This window comes from Rhea pennata, chromosome 2 (genome assembly GCF_028389875.1).
Source record: "Rhea pennata isolate bPtePen1 chromosome 2, bPtePen1.pri, whole genome shotgun sequence".
In the NCBI taxonomy this organism is placed as follows: domain Eukaryota; kingdom Metazoa; phylum Chordata; class Aves; order Rheiformes; family Rheidae; genus Rhea; species Rhea pennata.
Window position 1 is genome coordinate 36,262,916 of NC_084664.1, and position 16,359 is coordinate 36,279,274.

The window sequence follows — 16,359 nt, forward strand, 5'->3', positions numbered from 1 at the left end:
TTAAGCTTTACTGAAATCTTGACATCCATTGCACTTTCCTCATCCACAAATTCCATCATCGTAGAAGGCAATCAAGTTGGTCAGGCTTGATTCACCCTTGGTAAATCCATGCTGACTCTTTCCAGTCATATTCTCCTTCATGTGCTCAGAAATGTGTTCCAAGAGGATTGCTCCATGACTTTCCCAGGGATGTAATTGAGGCTGTTCAGCCTCTCATTTCCTGGATCATTCTTTTGGCTGTTTCTGAAGATGAATACAAAATTTGACTTTTTGCAGTTTTTGTGGACCTCCTCTGATTTCCATGACTTTTCAAAGATGATAGAGAGTGGCCTTGTAAGGACATCAGCCAGCCCTTTCAGCACTCTTAGATGCAGCCCATCTGGCCCCATGGGCTGTATGGGTTGAGTTCTCACAAGTGATCCCTGACTTGATCCTCACCCACTGCTGGTTCTCCTCCCTGTGCAGAGGCCCAGGAGATCTGGTCAATGAAGAATGAGGCAAAGGAGGCATTGAGTACCTCAGACTTACCTGCATCTGTCGTCACTAAATCACCAATCCCATTTAAGAACAGATGCATTTTCATTGCTCAGCCTTATGGATCTTTGTGCCTAACTCTGTATTCTGGATTTTAGCTTGTAGACAGTAGATACTTTACTGAATCTGCCCCTGAGACCCGAGGAGTAAACATATATTTCACTTTTTCCCTCTATTTCCTTTAGTCGAGTGCTCCACTGTTCATGAACTTGCAGTCTAGGGAAAGAAAGGAGTTGAATATTCTTTAAATAATTGGCATGTTTATATCTGTGAACAAAGCTTGAGATAATCTTTCTGTAAGCTCTTCCCATGTTTTCTTGATTTTCTTCTTACTTAACCCAAATCACAAGGTGGAGGCAAGGTGGTGTTCTGGAGGGTATTTTTTGCTCCAGACAATACGTAGTCTGAAAGTTGTACATAGGTTGTGCACAAGGGAAAAGGATACGTCACCTGAGAATAATTAATACATTTAAAATAAATATATATGAGGCAGGGGTTAAGGAAGTGCCTACTTGTTTTGTCTAAGATATCTCTCATAGAGAGGGATGTATTTTTGGAGTACAGTTTTTTCAAAAGATGCTATTCTGCTCTTGTGCTTTTTTCATCTTGCAAAGAAAATAAATCCTTATAAAAAGTATCACATTCATATAAAGAATATACTTTTTGCAGAAGAAATAGCAAAATATTTTCAGTTGCAGCTAATATCATTTCTCTGATGAACACACTGAAGGAAAATAAAATTCAAGTATACAGACAGAACACCTACAACAATATGTTCAAGCAATTAAAGAAAATGAACAGTACTTCTAAAATGAAACATTCCACACACATGTCATTTCAGCTTCTAGCTAAGAGCAGCTGGTTTGGGACCATGTATTTCCGCCTAAGCCACTACTGAGAAGCAAATTCCACATTACTGACCTAACCAGAAGGTGATGTGCATTTGCAACCTGCAAACTCTCAATCAGTATCATCCTTGTGTTCAGTCAGTACCTGCTGTTTTTGAGGTGGATCACCAGTGACAGGTGCAAGAGTTTTTCAGGCAGTAATATATTTAGGAAATTATGTTCAGGGAAATATATTTTTTAACAGATTCAAGTATTGCAATTCTAAAACAATGGACCTGACAGGAAAGAGGAGCAGAAGGGACATAACAAAACAGTGCTCTTTCCTATATCTGGCCGAGTACAGCCCCATTCTCTGATAGTAGTAAAAGCTTGTTGCTTTAGAAGGCTGTACCTCTGCTCCCCAACAATAACCTTGTTAATTGTGTACTGTTGTATATAGTGGAAAGATTTTTCCTGACCCCGCAGGGAACTAGTGCTGTGAAGCATGAGATTTGATTAGCCTTATTATCTTAGCTTGCCCAGTTACCAGTGTTGTAAGCTGCCATGAAATTATCCACCCCTTTTAAAAATAAAGTCATACTATTTGTCTTTATTATCTCCTCCTGTAAAGTTGCATTTTACATACCTCAGTGATGGAAACAGCATAGGGACTTAGATGTATAGCCTTTTAATTCTAAAGCTATAGTTCCCTTTTATTTTTTCATACTACCTTTCCATGTAAATTGACATTCTCCTAATTACTGTGTTTTCAATCAAATTCCCTCTACCCCAAAGAAAAGGAAACAGTTTTTATTCTACTCTCAATATTTGTAATCATCCATGTTATCTTCTAATGAGTTCCTCTGGGATAGCTTGGAAACTTGTGCAATTTCTTATGAAATGCATTTTATAGATGTTATTGTCTTCTGCTGGATCTTTTTGCATATTACGAACAATGTCTTCTGTAGAGATGTGAATTCATACTATACACCAAAAAAACCTAGCTGGTTCTTTTGGCAAAAAGAACCTCATTAAGAAAGCTCACTGCTTTGATGGCGAAGAGAAGCTATGGTCATAAGATCCCAAATGGTGACAAACATAACGAAGAAGCTGATGCTGTATTGTCTTACCATGCGGTGAAGACAACATAATAATGCAGATGTAGCAGGAGGATACAGTATTTTTTTTATTTGTACACTTAGAGGACTGAAAAACCATATCATCCTTGCTCCCATAACACCTTCACAGGAGTGCTCCTTCACCCATTCAACATCAGGTAGGAGCCCCTATCAAAAATGAAGGACTTCAGAGACAGACATCTACCATGCTGCTAGTAGGACCAGCAGAGAACTATTCAGTATTAGCAATCCGAGTCGCTGCAGTTTTATGGAGAGAAGCATTAGGCTTCATTGTAAAAGGCATCATCTGCCTGAGCGAGATCCATATCATCAGAGTTTCAAAGACAGAGTTCAAAGCTCTGTGGATTCATTAACTCTGGTTCAAGTGAATCAGCTAATCAGCACAGAAGCAGGAGGGCTGGGGTGGACCTTCCTCCAAACTTTCTTTATTCTCCCTGAATCCTTTAGCTAGACAGAGACTGAGATAATCCCTGGCATAAAGCAACTCAGCCTTGGCACTATCCTGACTTATGTCTGGCTGCCCATGACCACTAGCCAGAAACTGCCCTGGCCAGGTCCCCATTTTCTCTTGCCTAAATTGGGAACAGGTGAGGCTTGGCTGAAGTACAGCAATTCCCTGCTAAATGGAGAAGAGAGATTTACTGTTGTTTTGCACAGCAGGAATGACACGAAGCTATCAGATTGAACTGCTCTATCAGGGTGCTAATGACCATCAATGGATAGGGGATTTTTGTTATGAGTGGCATGTGAATGTAAGCAATAAAAAGCCAAAAGGATATGATAATTCCTGCCAGAGCGTAAGCATCAGTTCTTAAATTCTGTTCTAAAGCAATTCATCTCTGTTCCTATCTTGACCCTAATGGGTCAAATGGATTAAGTACTGAGTAAGAAGTGGTGTGTGAGCATTTGGGACACATTCCCTAAAGAGCTTTAATAGCCAAATAGCAGCTGCAGAGGCCAGAATGGAAGACATTCAAAAAGCTGTGGAGCAGTCAAAGTACTTTGTGTTTATATATTTCTGTTACAGCCAAAAATGGGCTCTCATGTTTCACAGGTTTGAATTCAAGCTTTGAGACGAATTATAATAAGGAACCTCTGAGTTTTGCAGTAAAGCGATTTTTTTTCTTTGGCCATGAAGGTAAAGTCAGGATATCATTAAAGATTCCAGCACAAATTGCTACAAACCTTTCTCCTTAATAGAATAATTTTCAGCCTCCTCAGATACCAGGATTGTAATAGAAGAAATCAACAAGATGTTGAGTTGTATAATGCAGAATAAGATGACAGTTATGTATTTTGTGGCTCTGGTTCAAAAGGTTTTCCAATAAAATATCACAAAAATAAATAAGGAACAGAGAAGAGAGAGTGATCTGGAGTTATTTTTGTGGGGAAGAGGATTTCTGTGCCTGTCAGTTTTATCATTGGTTTGAAGTCCCAAAAGAAGATAGTTTATTACTTAGCTTAGACTCCTTAATGACATACTTTGTTTCCTTTCAGTTTAACAGGGAAAAGATAACTGTTTTTTGAAGGAAATAAAAAAAAATGTTTAATTTGGATCTTTTAACTAAAAAATTGTAAGAGGATTGTAAGCTCTTTGGACCTGGGAACATAAAGTCCCGTGTGCTTGTGAAGCTCCCACCAGAGTGACACAGGGCTCTGAGTAGATCCTTGGTAGCTACTGTAATTCAAAGCGCAAATAATAATAATTCACAAAGGAATTTTACACGCTGGCTCCCAAAGACAAGGACAGACAGGTCTTATTTACTTAATGTGCTTTATTGGTCAATCTGAAAAAGGTTTTTCACTTGCTGGCTGCTGTTCCACAGTTTCTTTATGCACATTATATGTTGGTTGTTTCTTTCGACCTCTTTAGTGTTATAAAAATCAGCTTATTTGTTGTCTGGTATGAAGGTACAACTTGAACCTGCAAAAATGAAAATCAATAGTTGGTGGATTTTCTGTTCAAATGAACTCTACCCCCACATAGCTCTGGCTTTTCCTTCTCCTCAACGGCTTCCACAGTGTGAACTGCAGAAAGCTACTATTAAGGGTAACCATATGTTGCAGCAGGCTATCATGTATTCTTAAAACAGCACAATTAAGTAGATTACAGCCAAACTGTATGCTTGGATTTAAAAATTTTGGAAAGTCAATAAGGAAGAAGTGAATGAAAACAATCTGAGGAATGAAGTACTGTTTGGTATTTGAATGTTTTCTTTTATAGGGTAGATTTTACTCTCAGACACATCAGCTTCACTGAGAGTTGTGCATGCAAGACTCAGTATTTGCAAATTAGATCTCATTAAGTCTGAGAGCATCCAAAGGTGAAAGCCTCTGCAAAACCAAGTAAAAGTAAGAACTGAAATTGTTAGTCTATTATCACTCTTCAAAACAAATGAAATGCAAAAAATGAAGTGATCAGAAGCACAGGAAAATCACTTTTGCAACAGTCTTTCCATCTCAATGATCTTGGATGTTATTAGTTGTAGGGGACAATTCTTTTTTCTTTTAAATATTTGATTTATCCTTAGCCAGCGTTTCTCACACTTGGTGACTAAATACACGGCGCTAAGTGAAAGGCCGTGTGACCCCTTGTGACTTTGACCAAGAGGAGAGTTCAAAACCTGCCCTGGCAAACAGTCGCACCAAATCCAGTCAGAGGGCACACGCACCGGGCACAACAGCAGGGACACTCGCACGCTCACACAACTCTGCTCTCACACGCAATTCCTCTCACCCCTCCCCACACACATCCCCTCTCACCCCCTCTCTCACACACCAACCCCCTCACACCCCCCCCACACACCAACCCCCCTCACACACCAACACCCCCATCCTTGCTCTCACCCTCCCCACGCCTCCCCAAACACCTGTTCTCACACACACATCGCTCTCCTCACACACCCCTCCTCTGTCACCCCTTACACACATACCCCTCTCACACACACACGCGCGCTCTCACCCAGCCCACACTGTCACACACACACACTCGCTTTCACACGCACTCTGTCAGTCCTCTGAAACCACACCGTCTTCAGAAGCGCGCTCACACAGTCGCTCGCTCACACACGCTCACACACACACACACACACACACACACACACACACACACACACGCGCGCGCGCGCGCGCGCGCGGGGGGGGGAGGGGGCGGAGCCCGGGGGCCGGGCAGGCGCGGGGCGGGGCGGGGGGCGAGGCGAGGCGAGGCTCCGGCGCGCGCGCCCGGCCATTTGCTCGAGGAGGCGGGGGCGGTGCTCGCGCGCCATCGTCGCGGCGGCCGCGCGCGCTCGCGCGCCGCGGCGGCGGCCGGGGGCGGGGGGGAAGGAGGAGGAGGAGGAGGAGCGCGAGCGCGTGCTACAGCCACCCCGGCGGCGCGCGCCGAGGCGAGCGCAGAGCGGCAGGAGCGGGGGCAGCGGCGGCTCGCGCGCTCCCTCCTCCAACCGCCGGCTCGCGCGCTCCCTCCGAGTTCGTAGATGGGGCTGAGCGGCGCCCGCTGAGGAGCGGACGGGGAGCGGGAGCCGGTGCCAGCCGGTGAGTGGCGGCGGCGATGCGAATGCCGGAGAGGAGGGCGGGAGGAGGAGGAGGAGGAGGAGGAGGAGGAGGGTCTGCCCGCGCGCCGGCGGCGAAGCGGCGTCCTGCGGCCATGCCGGCGCGGACCCCGCGCCCCGGCAGCCGAGGCGCCCCGTGTGCGTGCGGTGCCGGGGGCGGGAAGAGCCGCCCACACGCAGGTACCGGCGCCGGGCGGGCCTGCGGGCAACGAACATGGCAGCGCCGGGATCGGGGGAAAAGAGGTTTTTTGCCCCCAGCAGGAGGATTAACCCCCTCCCCGACCCTCCTCTTCCTCCTGCTGCCGCCTCCTGATGCGTCCCCGGGAGACTCGCGCTTCATCTGCCGCTCCGGATTATCCACCCGCCCACCCCCCTTCCCCGACCCCCTTCCTCGTATTTTCTCTCCTCCTGGAGATTATCAGATTTCCCGCCCCTCCCTCCCGGGATCCTCCGCCTCCCCCCTTTCCGAGGGGATTATCCCCCCCTTCGCTGCCGGATTATTTCCCCTCTCCCTCCCTCCCTCCGCAGCCTCGCCTCTCGGGGATTATCTGCTCCCCCCTTTGGGATGATTCCTCCTTTCTTGATCTCTGCCCCGGCCTCTCCCTGGTTATTTTCCTCCCGAGGAAGTCATCCCTCCCCTTCCGTCCGCCTCTGACTGGGGAAAGGGGAGAAAATGTGGTTGTAATCGGGTGGGCAGGAGTTCGCAACAGTGCTATCACCTCCGTAGGCTCTGCGCTAGTACTACAAGCGAGTGGGTGTAGGGTGGTAGGAGAGGCACCGAGGGAGGTGGTGGGCATGTGGCGGGGGTCAGCCTGCGGTGCTGTTGCTCCGTATTCAGGAAGATGTATGCCCCCTTTCTAGGGTGTTTAAGCTTTTGATGGGGATGCAGGTGAAAGAGAACCTGTCTGAATACATCTGAAACCTTGTAGCACACATGTGTGGCTGGATAATGGATATCAACTCTGAACCAGAAACTGCGCTGTTAAAAACCCAACAAGCTTCTGGTTTCTAGTTGAAAAATATATAGTGTATAGTAATAACACTAAAATATAAGTGGAAAGGTATATGGATGACATTGCTGCTCTCCAGGGGTCAGAGCTGACTTGGATAGCTTACGTCCTGGCTTTCAAGACAGTTGGTTTAGGCTGTTTTTCCCTAGGGAGGAAGAAGGAGGCAGGTGCCTTTTACTTAGGCTCTGATGTTTATGTGGTTCAATGCTATCGATATGCTAGCAGAGGAAAAATGAGTTTATTCTTAAGGAGTAGAGATAAGGTTTATCCCATGTATTTGGCTCCTGGGTGGCTTAGATCATTCCCTTCTTCTTATTCCTAGCCTTATTGCACATGAGATTGCTGGAAGAGAGCTGCAGAGCTTCTGACCAGCTTGCGGCACAGGGCCCAGGATTACATCCATTAAACTTCTCCTGACTTGGCTTTGGGAGGAGGAGGGGCTGTGAGAAATTGTGGAGAGGCTAGGCAGCTATAAATAGATGTCAGACTAGAGGAGGCTTTGAACAAATCTTAGCATGCTGCTTCTGAACAGATAGTGTCTGTTAAACTGGTTGAGTTGACAGTAGCATCATAATGTTTCCTTTTAATTCTGCTGTGGTGGTTGGCTTTTAACAGTTTGCCATGTGACTGGACCATGCAACATCTGTCACAAAATTCCTCTTGAGAATGCCATAGAGAAAATTCTCATTTAAATAACGTGCTGATAATTGGAGGCTAGAATGAGCTAATTTTATGTGTTTTTTTTTTTAATTATTTTTAGAGGACTCTTCAGAGGAATCTTTAATTTCTTCTTTACTTCCTTAAAATATTTGGAATTGATAATCTTGCTCTCCTTATTTTGTTCTCTGAGGCTATGTATTGTACTATATAAATTACCTGGGATCCATATTTCTCTGAAAAATCTGCAGTACTGAGGCATGGTGTCATCATAAGGCTGGTATCTTTGCTAGCTTTCCATTTCCTTGTCTTTTCTAGATGAGACACTCTTACTCTCTTTGCGTTTTTCTTTTTTTTTTTTTTTTTGAATAGAACCTTCAGCATGTGAGTGAATCTGAGTATATTCAGCTTATTTGAATCTAATTCTGCGTACTTAGATTTGTTTCAGATTCTGCAGATCACTGCTGTTTCAGCCTATGTTGTCAAAAAACATTTAATATGGAAGTTATTGACAAATACACAATAGCAAGTTTTTGGAGTCGTGTCTGTTCTGCTGCTGTATTAGTAGACTAACTCTGCATACCAAAAATCTCCAAAATGATTGAAAAACTATTGCAGCATAATGTGCAATTGGACCTTTCTTGAACTCCCTCTTGTTGCTTTTTTTTTTTTTTTTTTTTTTTTTTTTTAATAAATAACAGAGCCTATTAACTTCAATCATGGCTTAGTTGCATTTTTTTTAAATAAAACAAAAATAATTAAGAAAGTAGTGAAAACATGCTTAGCTAATATGAAAGTCTCTTAAGCTATAGAGAGGATGAATCTCAGAGTCATTTTTTTGAATGCTTCTTATTAAAAACGTAAAATTTTTAGTCAGACTTTTTTTTCCCCTAAATTACTGTACAGGCAAACCTTGGGGAGCAGAAAGGAGCAGAACTCTAGACAATATGACTTGCTACTTTGGGGATTTTTAACTGATGTTTAACCACAGTGAAAGGAGGGAAAACAGGACTCAAACATGCAACTTCTTCAGTCAGGATTAGGCTTCAACTTGATATTAGATCCTGTTGTTGGGTATTCTACAAACTGTATATATAAATAAAGGTGGTTGATCTGGAAAAAAAAACTTTATAGTACCATAACGGCAAACCAGAGAGCCTTTGATAAGAGTCTGTTACTACAGTTACTCAATCCCTGTATCATACTTTTTTCCTGAATGTGTTTATTTGTAAAAATTACTTTTAATGCAGTCTTAACACGATTTGGTGTCCTGCTTTAAATGCGTGCTTTCTGCTGTAGTTGTAAATGATTTAAAGTTTTCACTTAGTGCAACTGTCCCTGGTTCTTTTTATATTTCCCTTAATGCTCTTGATTATACTACGCAGGACACTGGTCTATAAATCAGTGAATTTTTCCTTATGCTATAGAAAGAGAGAGAGAGGGTCTTTTTACTTAAGAGAGGTATGTGGTTGGGTTTGTGATGTTTATGGTAGTATCTGAGGAGCTCCAGAGTCTCCATTTAGATATGGACAGTTGCACTGTCCTAAAACTTCAAAGAATAAAAACTCATGCAAGTTTAAATCATATGCCCTCTTGTGTTCTGTGTTTAAAGTAAAAATGGGGAAAAAGTGACTTGTCCTGGTCTGGAGTGCTGAGTTAGTGATCATCCTACTAGATCAGGAAAACTATTTGCTTCAGAAGGAATGCCATAGAATGGACAAAAGGGTTCTCAACACTGCCTACACCTCAAGCTTGCTTTTTGCTGTTTTGGGATGGTTTTTAATTTTTTTTTTCAGCTCACCTTGAATGAGATGGTCATGTTTGCTATGAGGAAAGGAAAACTGATGACAAATCGAGGTGAAGGGAGAAACCCGCTTTAATACTTCATGCTGCAAAGAGTATATATTCCATAAACCCAGTGCTGAGGACAACTGGAATGGGTAGACAGGGCAGACAGTATTGGAATTATTTTTGTGGAAATGTGAAGTAGAATATGATTGCAGAGTAAAGACTGAGTCTGTTAGGGGAAAGTGGTTATAGGCTCTGCCACAGTATACGTTCATAAAGGGTATTGGGGGGAAAAATGAGTTTTGTTCAGGCTGACATTTAAAAGGCAGGCTAAAATACAGATGTGCCGGTGATACACTCTTAAAGGATTATGCTGTGCTTTCATTGACCTGAGCGTGTTAATGTGACTGTTTATTATTGCAATATAAGTAGTATATGATGTTGATATAAGATTTTTAGTTAAGTGTGTGCTAGCTAGGAGAAGGCAGTGCCAAATAGCTGGACCAGTAGGTGTTTGGGGTCTAGTTTGGAACAGCTGTGACTGAAATCTTTCGTATCTGAGTTCAACAGAATAATGATTTAGCTTCAGTTTGAGGAGGAGGAGTTAAGATCACTCTTAAGTTCAGGATTTATTTAATTCCCTGGTCATGACTACTAACCATCTGCAGTAGATCTCAGGTTACATTGCAGCTAAACTGTTGTCTTTTGCAATGGGATAAACAAAGCATTGTGATAGTAATATGCTGTGATGTGGTTTGAAAAACATCTTTTTTTTTTTCAGGATGAAACAAACTTGAATTATTTGGTTATGGGTGGTGTCTAAAAATGATCAAATACCCTGCAAGAATTATAGAAACCCCAAAAAAAAGAGGTGGGGAGAGGTGTTTTTTCTTATCAAAATACTTGCATTCTTATTTTGTGTTAATTAGCATCTTTAAAGTGATGGTGAGTTACTTCATAAACTTTATTTAATAATAAAAATGCAAATTTGAAAATGAGAGGGTCTATACTTTTACTTTATGCTTATTTGTTATCAAAGTCTTCTTGTTTTAAAAAAGTTTTTATATATATTGAGAATGATTCATATTAGCAACTATTCTATATGTTTTAAGCAAGTCATTTATCTGAAGAACTCTTTTTAATGTTAGTATCCAGGTGTCATGAAAGCATGGTAGAAGCTGGTAAGATACTGAACTTAGATGACTGTTCATATTTATTGGCAATAAATGTTTTTGTAGAAATTAATTCGATATGTTATTTTAAAAGTATTGACTGGTTTTGTGTTCTGACAAGCGACCATTTGAGAATAGGCTATGCTGATTGTGGGAAATGCCAGTGATTTTCACAAACTGTTTAGAAAAAATGAAAAGAATCCCCTCCCTCTTTTTTCCCCATCTTGAATTAATATATTGCTCTTATGACTTTTGTTCATCTGAGCCTCAAAGGATCAAACTAGTTTTTCAGTTAAATTCTCTTTCCCAGTAGGTGGAGACACAGCTGTTGATTTCAAGTAAGCTTAAGCCTTTACTTTTTGATTCCAAATGTTTTGTCAAAATACTGTCACAATAATGCCCGTTGAGAGGTAAGAAAAGTAGTTTGAGTTTTTAAGTTCTGTTCATTTAAGCCTCTTTGAGATAGTGCTGACATTCAAATATTAATTCTGTTGTGGGAGCGACTACTCAAAGCTTTAAATTAGATTCTAAAAACAAAGTATTTATCTCACCCACTGGTCAAATGTGCTTTAATGAAAAGTTAGTGATACCACTTTAAATATCTAGACACAGAATGGAGGGAAATAAATGGAGTAGAATAAGGTAAAGCTTTTCTTAGGGCTAATAACATAGTGTGGAGGAACACTGAAGTAAATTCCATGAGAGAATGAAAGAAAAATACACTAGCCATTCTGTGTTACTACATTCTTCATATATATAGCTACATGACTCCATGTTCGTTTATTTGTTACCTGTGTAAGTTTCGGGTGTATGCAGGTAATGATCATATGAGAGATTTTTTTATGTTCCATGTATAAAATGTCTTAACAACTCTTTATGCGATACTCTTCTTTTTTCTAACAAGTCTGTGTGACAATTGGTAAGTCAGCCTTTACATACCTCTGTATTAAAATTCCTCCTATGCCTTTTCTGATTCACTGTTGAAGTTTACGGAAGTCTCTTTAGCAAGATGAAATTGCTTATATAGCAGAAGTTGTGAAACTGAAGACAAACTGCAGTCTAGTGGATGAAATGATTTGAAAAGTTTCTTTTGCCTTTCTAAACAGTTCTGGCTTTGTCAGCTTTTTCACTGTAGCAAAGTACAGTGTTGCTAGACAGAATTCAGTAGAATTATGTTAGGCTACAATAGTCATACGGCTTCTTAAAACTTATTTTTCAGGTCAGTAGACCTATAGGAGGAGGAGGAGGTATAATTAACAAGTGAAAGTTCAGTTTATATGTTCATTAGTGAAGAACACTTGGGCAGGGAGAAATTGTTAAGTGGAACTTAATGTTTATAAAATGTATGACTGGAAGAGAGTCATTTGAATGCAAGTCATGCAGATATTCAGTTGCTCTTCCCAGCTCTACTTCTGTAATTTTGCTGCTTACGCTAGATTTGGTAAGGAAAGACAGCACTTGATTTCGTCAGTTCTGATCAGTGCAGCTCTTCTACGTAGAATTTAAGCAATATCCAGAAGCGTGTTACTTAATGTAATTGGCATTTGTCCTATGTGATCCTACCCTGAGGACAAACTCATACTTTGTGTGATGCGCTGTGTGGGATATTTAAAGCAGTAACCAAACTTATTCATGAAGTGGGAAGCTGGTGATACTTGGGCTGGTTCTGTGATGTTTGTTTCATTATTCCATAGCTTTCTCCAGGGTGGTCCCATTGTTGCATGGATAAAATTTAACTTTGCTGTCGACCTACTGTGTGAGGAAAAATTGTCCATTTCATTTTTCTGATATCAGTACTATGATAATCCCATAGGTATCTTGGTTCAAGACTGCTAAAATGGACACACTGCATTTGAATCACTATTCTATGGGAAGCAAGATGAACTGATAGCCAGCGTTACTGGGTTTCAAACAGCACTTCTCTAACATTAGCTGTTCATGTAGAGCTAATGATTGTATTTGAATTGCTGACTGGTGGTTGAGAACCCTCATCTTTCCGCAGCTGCATGCAGGGATTATGTCCATCTCGTGTTGCCATTGGTAGAAGAGAGAATTGTCTAGGCAGACTCAAGGACTGGCAGGAAATGCATGAGAATAAACTTTAGAAAATAGGTAGGAGAGCACTGTATTTTATCTTAATTTTTACACCCAGTTAGGTAGGGTGGTCCCCTAAACCCCCAGAGGGAGGGGGAAGATGAAGGTCTTAAGGATCAAGGTATTATTAGAAATCTCAGCTGTAACAGTGGGAGAGAAACAGGATGTCTGCATAGGTGTGGGAGGGAGGCTGAGTGTTGTTAAAAGTTGTAGAAAGGCATTTATTTATTTATTTATTTTAATTTTAAGGTTCTGAGTGTCAGTATGATAGCTTAAAACAAAACCCTCTTGTTTCTCAATAGAAATGTAGTTAGACTACTCCCTCTAGTGGTTACAGTGTAAAACTCAAGATGGAGAAGTCTTCCCTTAAGTTTAGTTGCTCTGGTTGATGAAGTGACTTGATATCGGACTATTTTTATACAAGTGCCTGCTAGCTTATCTGTGTACAATGATAAGTAAAAATCAGTGCTACTTAACGAGTAACTAAATGCTTTAAAAACCCACTGTAATACATGAAAAACAGTGTAGCTAAAACTCGATACCTTCAGAAATTCTAATCTAGTTACTGGAGTAAAAGAGTGATTCTGCCATTCAGTAGTCTATAGGTTAGGGAAGTCAGTGCAGTCAATTTGTGAAACTTTTTTTGTTGTCTGCTGGAAGCATGCAAGTTTGCTGTTGAAGGGAATTTATTAGATATATTTATTAGGAAGTTATCTAATAACTGAAGCTTATGCATTCAGTTGCCAAATCTTGGCACATAGCTCTGTAAACAAACTAACTAAACAGTTGCAGAACAAAGTTCTTACCAAGCTCACCATACATTTCTTGGTCTTGGGTCGGATTCCATGATATTACAGTTCAGGGAAGCTACTGTTCAGCAGTGGTAAAATGCCACAGTAAAACTGCTGAACTGGGGTCTTGGGAAGGAAGTAGTGGATTGATACGAATCAATGCAAAATGAACAAGAGAAAGGCTGACTAGTTAGCTGCTAGATTAGGAGAAGCAGCTTAGCAAGGAAATTTTTTCTTTTGGAGTGATGATGTTGTATGATACAAGAAGGAAAGTAAGCTGCCTCTTTACAATAAGGGGAATGAAGAACATTGTTTTGTTCATACTTTGTGACTGCTAGGAAAGAAAACTTCTGAAAATTGAAAGTGGGTAGAAAATCCACCAATTTCCTCTTTTTCGGAGTGGCTTTATGCTTAATTGTTGAAAGATTTCATGTGACAAAATGGGATTTATGACCAATGTAGTTTGAGTTATCTGTGAACTTATTAGCAAAATTACTTCCCTTGGGGGGGAGGGAAGAAGGGAAAGAAGGAAGGGTGTTTTTTTTTTTTTATTTTTTCTTGCTTGGGATTAGCTAGTGAAAGCATGACCATATCCATGCTAAAATTTTGGTCTCAGTGCAAGTTTGGCTTGTTTGCAGGGATAAAAAACCATTAATATTGGCCTGTATAGAAACACTTGAGTTTTGCTGATGGAGGGTTATATAAATTTAATGAGCTGCTGTGAAATACATTTCCAGACTGGGAAAAAAAATGGCACAAGCAGAAGGAAGCTATAAATGTGTAATCTTCAGGTAACTGTGTGCAAAACTTTTTGATAGTATGGTGGATGTCCAGTTGTGATGGTGTTAAATTACTTCAGGGCTCAAAAAGTGTAAGTAAACTTAGATTTCTCAGCTTTCTGCAAATACAACTTGAAGGAAATCAGTCTAATAACTATCAATGTTTTAATTCTACTTTTATTGAACTTCCATCAACAGTGTAATGATTTTTTTGTACAGAACTTTTTAATATTAATCCAAAAGATTAACTAAATGAGTGAACTTTCTAGGTACAGCTGAATACATTTGAGGTCAAAGCTAGCTTGAGGTTGAATAGTCTTGAAAAAGTCAATCATTTAAAGTGATGTTATTTAGTATTCAAAATATTTTGGTTAGGTTTTTTTGCCCCAGAGACTTTTAGAGAGTCCACTAAAGTATTTTAATGTTTTGAATAGTGTCACATCTCTGACCTTTATTATACACAATAATATTCCTGGTGAGTTTAGGGAAAGAAATGCATAGTATAACAAAGATCCTTGATTTCCAAAACATGTTTTAAGAATGTTACATTCCCTAAATTCATTTCTGCCTTCTGATGAATGTTTTGCAGACTACTTCATCCCTTGTATGCTATGTCACCATTAGTCCTTATGCTAGTAAAATTGAAGATCTCATGATAGTTTGTCCCAAGTCACTCAAAATTTACAAGAGAAGTGAATGTTTCATAACTAATTCCAAATTTTTGATATTGTTTCCCTTTGTTTCTTTTTTATCTACTTAAAACTTGAGCTTCTGGCTCTTTGTAAAGTTCTGTTCTGTTAACGTGACATAAGGTTAGGCATTGTTTGATCATGTGTTATATTTCTTTAAAAATCCACCAAAACTATTTTGGGAATGTGTCACAGCTTTTATGATAGTGAGACTGTGAGAATGGTGGTGTTTGGCCTTGCTATTAACCAGAGATGTTGCTGAGACAAAACCCTTTATGTAGGCTACTAAGTTATAGCCCATAAGCTTTTTCTAAAAACAAACAAACAAACAAAAAAAAACTCTTCTCACTTTTAAGGTACTGCCAAAAATCCGAAAAGACAAACTTTCAGTGAAGTCAGTAGGGGTTTTTCTTTGGAATTGCAGGGATTAGTTTAGTTACAAATTGGAAGAAATGCTTTTACCATAAGCTCCAAACCACTCTGCTACTTAGCTTAAAAAGGTATGGGCATTATATGGATAAGTAGAACTATATGTCCATTCATGTCTGACATCTGCTGTTCTACAGTCTTAGCGATTACATGCATCTGTGAAAGACTGAAAAAGACAGTTACTCAGAATATGTACATTTGTGCAAAACTTTTCTCAGTATTCATGTCACTGTGAAACTTTTACACATTTCAAATGAAAAAATCCCCTGGGCCTCCCCACCATAGGCACAAGTGATTTTATTGTACAAATATAATTACAGCGCTTCTAGAAGGCAATCTCTCTGGACAGCTATAGACAAGTTTGAATTAGATTACTTTTTCCTTCAGGGTGATTTAGAACACTGGGTTTTATTTTCCTGTAATTACTTGAAAATTTAGATCACTTTTTTTCATGAGATAGTTCAGAGTAGCTGTATTTTAAAGATTACATTAGGTTTTCTTTTTAACTGTAACTTTATTTTCTCCAGGTAGATGTCATCTTTACTTCTAGAGCTTATGTTGTATTCCCTTAGTTTCAGTAGTAGTTTCTTAATTTAGGGTGTGTAGGAATATTTACTTAATAAGCAGAGAGTAAGCACACTAAATCTTTCAGTTGTGACATTTAGGTAAGTCTAGGTAGAGCAATGCTTTGTTAAATCTGTATTTTCATAGATCTGGGTCTGTTGTGGCTTGTAAGCCTTTCAAGCCTTGTAAGCCTTGGCAATAAGCTGCATGAACAAAGCAGGTTACTTCTTCCTACTTCTATTACAAAGTCTTGGGACGGAAAGGTGGTCAGCAGTAAATGAATGGAGCAGCAGTTTGTCTTGGGAAATAGTACAGTCAAGAAAATGTTTTTCTCATTT

General features: G+C 40.2%; 1 protein-coding gene across 1 annotated transcript in view; it reads left to right on the plus strand.

Moving 5' to 3' along the window:
• Positions 1–5,965: 5,965 nt before the first annotated feature.
• PALS2 (protein associated with LIN7 2, MAGUK p55 family member) overlaps positions 5,966–16,359 on the plus strand; it is a 53,228-nt gene continuing 42,834 nt past the window's right edge. Inside the window, exon 1 of the mRNA XM_062567811.1 lies at positions 5,966–6,031. The gene's annotated coding sequence lies outside the window, so the exon portion shown is untranslated. The remainder of the gene's footprint in view (positions 6,032–16,359) is intronic.